Here is a 10190-nt window from a genome sequence, read left to right on the forward strand (position 1 = left end):
GTGCTTGCAGTTTGTAGACTTTTTTGAAAAAATCAAGTTGTAAACTTTTATTACAAATTAAAAATGAAGTTCTTAAAAATCCCAACTTGACCAGATATGAAACAATTTAAAAACTTTTAAAAGTGTATGGAGAAAAACCACGTTTTTTTAAAAAAACACACGTTTGTCATTACCAAAAAGAGACGTTTTTAGGCAAAAAATAATAACAACCCCATGCTGCATAGATAATGCAGATGGTTCTAGTTATCTGGTCAACAGGCAAAGAGCAAGCACCTAAGGTGTTCGGCTTCAGTCTTCTGTTCATTGCTTACCGCTGGAACTTCATGCTCATTTCTCTTGTTGCATGACTACACCGGGTGACGGCAGAGACGGTAAGCCGGCCTCACTCAGCCCCGCCCTGCTCACCCCCAGGAGCAGGCGGACTCGCCGCTGGTGCAGCGGCTGCTTTCGCTCTTTGCCGTCTTGTGGTTTAGGGTTTTCTGGGCGTCCGCGTGGGTAACTGAAGTTGCGGCGGTCCCGACCTTGCGGTGGCTGCTGACCTTGGGTCTCATCTCCTTGGTTTTCCTCGCCCTCTCGTTGCCGTCCTCTCTCGGCTGCCTGCGGCACCGTGGTTTATGACACCGACACACACGCTGCCTCCCGGTCCACCCCGTCCTACCGCACCGCGGGTGTCAGCGCCCCAGCACTTCGCCCTGCACACGTGGCTCGCAATACTGGTGGACGCCCACGGGGTCCCGGCATGTGGGAAGGAGGGAACGTTCGCCGGCGCTAGGGCTGTGGTCTTGGGCCTTCGGGAGCGTCCCCGGTCCCTGGGTCTTTTCCTCACTGTCACTGTTCTGGTCATTCTGCTGGTAACTGCGCGGAGGACCCTACCACGTGGACACCGTCTGTAACGCTTATGGTCTACGGCGTATTTGCTGCCTTGAACCGGACTCCACCGGGCCTGTAACATTTGCTGCCTCCGCGCCCTTTTCTCCTTCAAGGACATGAGCCTCCACAGTCCCTCCGTCTCCTGCACCGCGGAGGCTGGTGACAAACGCATCTTCCTTGTTGTCACTCCTGTTGATGAAACCATATCCGTTCCTTACACTGAACCATATTACTGATCCCAAGAGCTTCATCGCGATGACCTTCTCGTCCCCGCCGGCAGGCGCCGCAGGTGTGAGGCCACCCGGCCAGGGCTCCCCGGCTGCTGCGGGTGGTGCCGGGCTTGGTGTGGGCGGCGCTGAGGGTGGGGGCGGCTGTGGGGTCTCGGCCTCGCTGCTCAGGGTTGCGGTGATGGTGACCAGGGCCGGCTGTGGCAGCTGCGGCTCCTCCCGGTCGTAACGGTCACTAGGCCCCCAGCAGCAGTGGGGCTGCTCAGGACTCTCTGGGGTCTGCTCTCTGCTCCCACTACAGATCGAACTCTGAAAATCTTTTTTTTTAACTATCACAAATATTCTCAAGAAAGATAAGAAAAGATCTATTCAAAAGATCCATAAAACAAGAGTTGGTTCCCCCAACCGGGCATGCTGCCACAGGGCCCACCTGGGGTCCTGAGGCATGGAGCCAGGGACCAACCCCTCCTCCCACAACCAGGTAAGGAGCACTGCCAAAACACCACTTCCATGTGGGTGGCCCCCACCACAGCCACCACAATAGCCATGGCTGCTACAAAAGCAGCTAGATGCCACAACCACCACATAGACGGCCTGCCAGCCTCTTGAGTACACTGTCACAAGGACAGTCACCAGCGGATACCAAAGAAAAGAAGAGGATGTCTCTCTCCACAAAGCCCATTCCAGAGTGACAGAAGAAGCATCTGCTCTATGATAACAGTGGGGGACTTGACCACACCTCTCTCAGCATTGGACAGATCATCTAGGGAACAAATCAACAGAGTAACAATTACTCTTTCGGAAGGAGAGAAATCAAGGGTTATCAGACGTGGGAGGGGGAGGGAGAGGGTAATGGGGAGAGTGTGGATAAGGGGCATAAAGAATAAGTACAATTTGTAATGTATATGCTAATAATATTGATTTGATCAACATACATCAATGTTGAACCCCCCAAAATATGTATAATCAATTATGATTCAATTTTTTTTAAAAAAAGAGTTGGATGATTTCTAAAGTCAGACAATTAAAATTAACTTGATAGTAGAAATGAAAAGCTCAATATAAAAATAGAAATATAAAGTTGAGGAAATTTCCCAGGAAGTAGAGCTAAATGATAAAGAGAGCACAGGAGCATGCATGAATGAAGGAGACCCCCCACCACAGCAAATTCTATGCAAAGGATTAGAATTCAGAATAGCTTAGGACTTTAATAGCCACACTAGAGATTATAATAAAATGGAGCAAAAGCTTCAGAACTCTTAAGGAACATTACTCCTTACTGAGAATTTTCTATCTGGCCATCAGTCAAGTGCCAGGATATACTAAGACATTTCAGGCATTACCGGCTTGAAAGCTACACTTCTCCTGTGCCCTTTCCTAGGGAGCTAGAAGAAGAGTTGTTCTCCCTGAAAGGAGTAAACCAGAGAAGAAGAAAACATGGTATCCAGGATACAGGAGACCCAACATAGAAGAGAAATAAAAGGAATCCTAAAAAAGTGGTGAAGGAATGGGCTGTGATGTAGTTGTATATCAGGTAGAAAGGGAAACCGGATGGATTAGAAGAGGTCCAGTGGCCACAAGAAAGATTTCTTCAAGAAGAAAGTGATAGAATTATGTATGCATCTGAAAATGTAACACAGAAATTGAGGTTGGAATAGAAATGCTGAATTAGAGCTTAATAAGAAATAAAGTCAGAGAAAAGTAAACATAAGAATAAACAAAACATGTATTAAATCCAGAGAAAATCAAAAATTGTGCAAGACAAAAGTAATCATACTTCACCACATGGCTCAGTGAACAGGATTTATATAGTCATAATGATGAAAACCATAACTATCATGTCAGGATGGAAATTCAGGAAGTCAGCATGTTTCTGTGGGGCCAGGAGGATAAAAGAGTAAGTTATCTCCCTTTGTTTTGAGAAGTCCACAAATAATGCAGAACCTTGAAAACAGTCAAAAATTAGCATCAGAAACCTGTTATTTATATGTATATTTATATGAATAAGTAAGTAAAAGAATCAGCTACAAGAGGTAAAGTGATTGCTGGGGTGGGTGGGAAATGACAGAGGAGAGAGAATGGGGACTGTGATAGTTCTTAACTTTTCTAGAACTACATCCATGTTAGACTTCAATAAAAAATAACAAAAATATATTTATTTGGTTATTTTCCAGTTGCTCTTTTCACTGCCTTCTCTTTCGTGTGTTTGGTTCCTTTCTGAATATCTATCCATATTAAACATATTTATTTTACAGATTTTGTCAGATAATTCTTGTATTTGGAATCTCAGTTCTAATCATGCCATGTGTATGGCTCTCAGTCGTGGTAGACCCTTTTCTCAGGAGCTTTCTAATGCTGGATTGTGAGCTCATCTTTGGTAGGGCTGCATCCATGGGACGCCTGCTGGCCTGGGCTGAGGTTCTGCACTGGTTTCTTTCAATGCTCCTGGGGTATTTCCAACCTAGGACCACATCCATGTTAAGACCTCAGCCTGAGGGTTCCCAGGCTAGGTGGAGGGTACAAATCCCTAGACTGGATGTGTGTCTCCTGGCTCCTCCTTCAGGACCTGGGCACACTTTCCCCAGCCGCCAAGAGGGAGGGATGCTGATAGCTACATCCCTGTCCTAGAACTGCCCTCTACTCATGGAAGCTGCCCTCCCCCAAGATTACACCTGGTCCTGGGGCAGCCCACACCAATGACTGTTCAGGTCCCCGTACTTCAATTGGACGACTCTGAAGGGCCATCCCAGCCTCCAAGTCCCTATGGGACAAGCCTCCAAGGTAACAGCACTGCAGTCCCATTTCTCCCTCTGCTCAATACTGCTTCCCTGGCTCCCTTCCAGGTGTTATTCCTGAGACCCTCTGCCAGCCCCCACCCCCCAATAAACCTCCTGCAGTAAATCAGAGTTTCAGAGTCTATTTCCTGAGAAATTTACCTTACGAAAGATCCAAACACAAACTGATATGATGTCAAGTCTCGTGGTTATGAACTCCAGTGGAAGACTCCCCAATCCTCACCCCATCCTCACCCCACACAGAGCTACGCTGAGACACACAAGCTTTCTCACTGTCTTCCTGGGCCAGTGGGTGGCTATGTTTATTCTGGCCCACCTTTTCATGGAAGGCAAATGTCTTTTAAGGTAGATGCCTTTTAAGGCATTTGCTTTATTACGGTATCTTAGCTTTCTTCACCTGCCTAGCGCTGGCCGAGACTGTCATGGGCTGAAATGTTCCTCCCCAAAATTCATATGTCGAAGGACTAACCTCCAGTACTCCAGTACAGAATGTGACCGTATTTGAATGTAGGGTCTTCAAAGAGGTGATTAAGTTAAAATGAAGTCATTAGGGTTAGCCCTAATCCTGTGTAACTGGAGTCCTTATAGGAAAAGGAAATTAGGACACAGACTCACACAGAGGGACAACCACGTAAAGACACAGGGAGAAGACAACCATCTGTGAGCCAAGGAGAGAGGTGTCAGAAGAAACCAACCCTGCCAACACCTTGATCTCAAACTTCTAGCCTCCAGGATTGTGAGAAAATAAATTTCTAGAAACAGCAGCTCACTGTGCAAGCCAGCAAGTCTGTGGTACTTTGTTAAGGCAGCCGGAGCACGCTAATGCAGCCGTGTCCCATCTCTGTGTGGATATTATGCCCAAGCCCCTCTCACTGAGACCAGCAACCTTCCCCCACTCCCGAAACAGCAGCTCACTGTGCAAGCCAGCAAGTCTGTGGTACTTTGTTAAGGCAGCCGGAGCATGCTAATGCAGCCGTGTCCCATCTCTGTGTGGATATTATGCCCAAGCCCCTCTCACTGAGACCAGCAACCTTCCCCCACTCCTGTCCCAGGGCAGCCTTAGCTTCTGCACTGATAGCTCTGATTTTCATCTCATTATCTTGGGAGGCAACGGGCTCCTGGGGTCTGCAGACTGTCTTTACTCTAACAGATCAGATGCCCTCTCTTGAGCATCCCTGTGTGTCTAATGGGGAAGGGTGGGTACCAACCAACCCACTGCCCTGCCATTTGCTCTGACATCTAGAGAGTTCACCTTCCCATTAGACCTGAGCTCTTGAAGGAGAAAGACCGTTCCACTTCTCATCTTTGGTATCTGGCACAGCGGACCCTCCGTCACCACCAGACACTCATTAAGGACTGGAAGAACACCCTCACCAGCTGGAAGGAGGATGGGCATCAGGCACAGAAGACGGTGGAAAGTGAGGAACAGGTTCCTATATTGGAGGGAGTGAGGGTTCTTTCCCCACCTCTGGCTTCGGCCATTCCTTCCAAGTCTCAATACTCCTACATCTCAGAGCACAGCACAGGGCCCCAGGAAGTAACCACTTGTCCAGGAGGATCTACACCTTAAATTCATCTTAAAGAAGCAATTCCCAGAGGACCAAATCACAGCCCTGGAACATAAGCAGACCAGAAAACTCCTTCTCATCCAACTGCCTGACAAATACGACTAGAAAGAGAGGCAAGAAGAAAACCCCTCACACGTTTCCCAGGGAACTCCTGCTCGTTTGGACCAAAGCGAGGAGGGACAAGGACACACCAGGCCTGATAAGATGAGTCCAGCTGGGGCTCGCTGCCCAGCCACCCTGTGTCACTGCCACAGCCGTGCAACTAGGACACCCTCGTGCTAATGCACCCTGGCCACACTTTTAATTAAACACTGTGTGCAGAATGCACCGAGAAGGGAGGCAGAACAGGCAAGCAGCTGCACAGATCCCTCCTCCACTCCCTGGCTAGAAACAGCAGCTCATTGTGAGCATGGAGACTCAGGAAGATGTGTTCTCCTAACAGCATCAGGCAAGCCCCTGTCAATAGAAGCCAGATCCTTCAGTCCAAGAAGAGGCAGAGGGAGGGGAGCTGGGGAGCAGGGTCAGGATGAGGGGAGACAATGAGCTTCTGCATCCCAGCTATTCACAAAGTGGAAGAGGCCCGAGTTGCAGCTTCCCTCCTGGCTCCCACTCACCTAGGAAAGCTGCCATTCCTTTGTCTGGGATCTTTACTTACAAACACACATCCTTGACCTGCTGCAACCATGGTGACCTCAACAGGGAAATGTCAAAACTGACTCCAGCCCAACCAGTATCTGAGTGCCAACTGTGTTAGGGACTAAGGACACTGCTGGAGAAGATGGGGCCAGGGCATGGAGGAGTGTATCTTAATGCAGAAAGCAATAACAGATGACTCAAGTATCATACATCAAGTTTCTGATCTATGGGCATCCATGGGACTATAAGGAAAAAAAATAGCATTGAAATCAGCTTGGAGGGCCACAGAATATTTCCTGGAAGAGGTGACCTTTCATCTTGATTTTAAGGGATAAGTAAAATTTAACTGGAAAAAGAAGGGTGGGGGTCAGGGACAAAAGGCATCTGGGAACCAGGGAAGAGCAGGGGTGTGTGTATGAAAGCAAAGAGCAGGACACAGCGTTTGGGGAACTCCAGGGAGCATGTGCAGGCTAAAGCAGGACATAAGCTGGGGGAATGGGAGGAGATAAGTCCAGCCAGGAAGAAGGGGCAAGATCATGAGGGGCCTCGTGGTAAGAAAGGGGCCTGGCTAACATACTACTCGGTACTCCGTGTGCTGTCAGTGAGCTAGCAGCATAGGGGTGACAGGTACCAAATCTTTGATGACATGACCACAGGGCTATGAAGGCAGAGCCCAGAGGCAGGGACTGCTGTCACAGTGAGGTTCCCAAATGGCACTTCTGCCTGTTCCTCCCTCCTAGTTTCCACTTCTCAGAAGCAGCCTCCGTAGTTATCACTCACCACGCACACTTACAGGGAGAAGTTATCCCACTCGGCACCACCAGGATGTGGCTCACAAACTTCCTGCCCACATCCCCCAGCCCACCACTCCATCAGCCAGTTCAGCAGCAGCAGGCAGAAGTCCATAGGGAGGTGATTCCTGAAGATTCTCCACACCAATTCCACATCATACAAAACAGTGAAAACATTAGCCTTTGAAGAGGCCTGTGCTGGTCAAAAGGCCAGCAAGGATAAGATGCCATATCTGACATAAGTGACAACTGGAAGTGTATGTGGGCACCACACCTGGGCTTGTACCTGCACAGAAAACATCTTGAAGGACACACGAGGTATGGTAACAAAGGCTGTCTGTGGGGGTCAGAAACTGGGAGAGAGAGACTTCGGGATGGCACAGATATTGGCGTTATGAACTTCTGGCCTCATGAATTTTGATCGTGTGTATGTTCTGATTTTTTCAGTAAAATAAATACAAGGCCAGTGAGCTACACTAAGGATCACTCTATGAACAGAATGTAAACTGCACATATAAGTCTTTGGTTCACGGAAGTGTTTCAGGAGTGGAGCCCTTGGTGACACAAGCACAAGAGACAAGGGCTTCACAACCTCGTTATCCAATGGAGGAGGGACACAAAGGCAAGAACCGTGATGCAGGAAATAGGGGGTGTAATGGATAAAACCACTCTGGGGGGTTGAGGCCATGTGGTTGGGAGGCCTCTCTGTGCAGGTGACCTGCCAACACAGAGTCTGCCATGTGAAATCTGTGAGAAGATGAGCTTGACCAAAGGACACGGGCTCCAGCCCAATGAGAAGTAGTTCAGGGTGTCTGAGAAAGGGGGACAAAGGCCAGGTCAAGCCAGACCTTCAAGGCCACTGTAACTATTTAGATGCTACTCCCAGGACACCAGAAAGTCCCTGGAGGGTTTTCTGCCTTTTCTACCTGACAATGTGTCTGTCAGGTGAGAGAACACCTAAGAAAGACTCCCAGACACTTTTTGCTGAGTTTATGAAAGAGTTGCTCGATTCCATATTATCCACCTCTCAATCCTTGGCCTCTCAATTTAGAAACAAAAAGGATGAGTACACATATTCTACTATTTTTACAGGTCAAGAGTTTATACTCAAATCAAACAAATTATTTTAATATTCCCACGTATAAAAAGAAAATCACTCCTTTCAGAGATTTTTTCTAATCCTTAATATGCTAAATTTTTAAGTGAGCTTTTTCTGAGAAGATCTTGGTTTGGAGTATCTTTTTTTGTTAATGGAGCTGTGGAACTTATAAAAGATTTTCCTCTGAAAATGTTTCAAATATATCTTCATTTCCCACAGAACATGTATTGAGTGCCTTAAAAATTAACTTGCACTCAAACCTCAAATACAGAGTCAAAATGCATTTTTCTAAATCATTCTAACAAAGATATCAATGATGTCAAAACCTGAGCTTTGAAACAGAACTTCTGTTCTCTTTCTAGTCTCATTATTAAAACAGACTTTTTTTTCACGTTTGTTCATAACAGGATTGCCATTTTCCATGCTGCCTAGTGAATATAAACAGAATCAATTTTAAAACTAAACTAGGGCTCTCTCTGAAATATTCAAGATGTATTACCATCTGGTTTTATATCAGCATTTGAACAGGTCCAAAATCACTGTATCACCGAGTGCTATCTAAGATAGATCACATCCCTTTCAAAACACTTTCCAGGCACAAACTGTGAGAGTCCACCTAATTTTTCAAACCATACAAGACACGTGAATGTCAATCATAGTTACATATATGATTAGTTAAAACTAAGCTAATTTTATTGTTAGGTCTTTTAGAATCTACTAACTTGAAAAAACACAACATACCGATTACCTGGCAGCTTATGGGAGGTGAAGGGTAACAATCTTTACTCTCAATGTATGGACTGTGTAAAAATATGAATCTTTCCAGTTGATTGAGAAAAGAGGTGGCCCCCAAACTTATACATATCCATCTCCCTCATTTCCAAATACAAAAGAGACAACACTATTTCTTCAGAAAATGTTCAACCAAAAATCAGCATCTACAATTAAATAAAAAATGAGTAAAGACAGGAATTCCAACTCACCCCATTAGATACAGCTCCAAGACTCTGCTCTTAGCAAGAGAATGGCCATAGGGATGACCCAATTGTCTCAAAAAATTGTAATTGATTATAAAATAAATGAGACTGAAGCATGATATCTAAATCTTTAGGTTAAATTTATCATTTTCAATGAAGTACTTTACTTCCACCTAACTTCAAAAAAGAAAAATCTTGTTAAAGCTCTCTTAGTTCATTCACCTAACACTCCTGAGTACTGATTCCTATTCTACAAAAGTGGGTTAAAGTGGGGGGAAATATAATTCATCTCGTACATTTTTTGGTTTAACTAAACCAGAACAAGTTGAAAGCAACTTGAGAATAAATTGCAAGTACTATAGAAAATAACGCCAATCGTGATTTTATATGCCAATGTCAGCATTTTACAGGCATGAAGTTAGAGGATTTAAATTAAATACTTGCTGAAATAAAGGGGTAAAATTATTTTAAAAAGATAAAGAAATGAAAACCCTTTTCAGAAAGCAACATTCTATCTCCGTATGCATTATGCAACAGTCTTTCCATAGTAAAGGAAATGGAACGACACTTTTTAAGATCACCCAACCCATCAGGTATAACATGTGAAGCCAAAATTTCCTCATAATTTTTCGCTATTATTAGACACCAAATGTAATATCACTCTTCCAAAGGAAAGACTTGCTCAATATTTCTTCACATTCAGGTCCTCATTCAGACACCTACATGATGAAGTCATAACAGCTTTATTAGGCACATGGACATGTCTGAGTAACTATTAAACTCTGTTTGTAAATCACCTCCCTTCATTCCATTCCTCTTTCATTACATATGTAAATTACCGTGTCTGGTCCAGAATCCTCCACCAGCCACCACAACCAAATTATCCTCTAGGGACATCAATTGGGCCTGTTATTCTTGTTTCAGCATTTAAAAAAGGGGAAGGGGTAAAGAGAAAGAGTAGCTATTTTCAGGAATCAGAATTCCTCTTGATTAGATTTTTGGCTCCCTGGGAAATGTTTATACCCTGAAATGCATTATCTTCTGCTTCTAAATGTTTGGCTTTTTAAGAGCTGAAATGTGGTACAGTGTTTCCAATATAAATTGCTTCAAGTAATATATGCCTAGTTTTGCAGGGAGCAGTTGGTCAAATTCTAATATTCCCTCTGGGGAGCCAACCCCAACTTCCAGCAGCAGATTTAACCTTGCAGAATAGAATTTTAAACAACA

At 45.3% G+C, this 10190-nt stretch overlaps 1 pseudogene; it reads right to left on the bottom strand.

The window, feature by feature from the left end:
* Window positions 1–654: 654 nt before the first annotated feature.
* Window positions 655–4316, bottom strand: LOC103599458 (annotated as a pseudogene).
* Window positions 4317–10190: the final 5874 nt, after the last annotated feature.

Source organism: Galeopterus variegatus, unplaced genomic scaffold (genome assembly GCF_000696425.1).
Source record: "Galeopterus variegatus unplaced genomic scaffold, G_variegatus-3.0.2 Scaffold98, whole genome shotgun sequence".
In the NCBI taxonomy this organism is placed as follows: domain Eukaryota; kingdom Metazoa; phylum Chordata; class Mammalia; order Dermoptera; family Cynocephalidae; genus Galeopterus; species Galeopterus variegatus.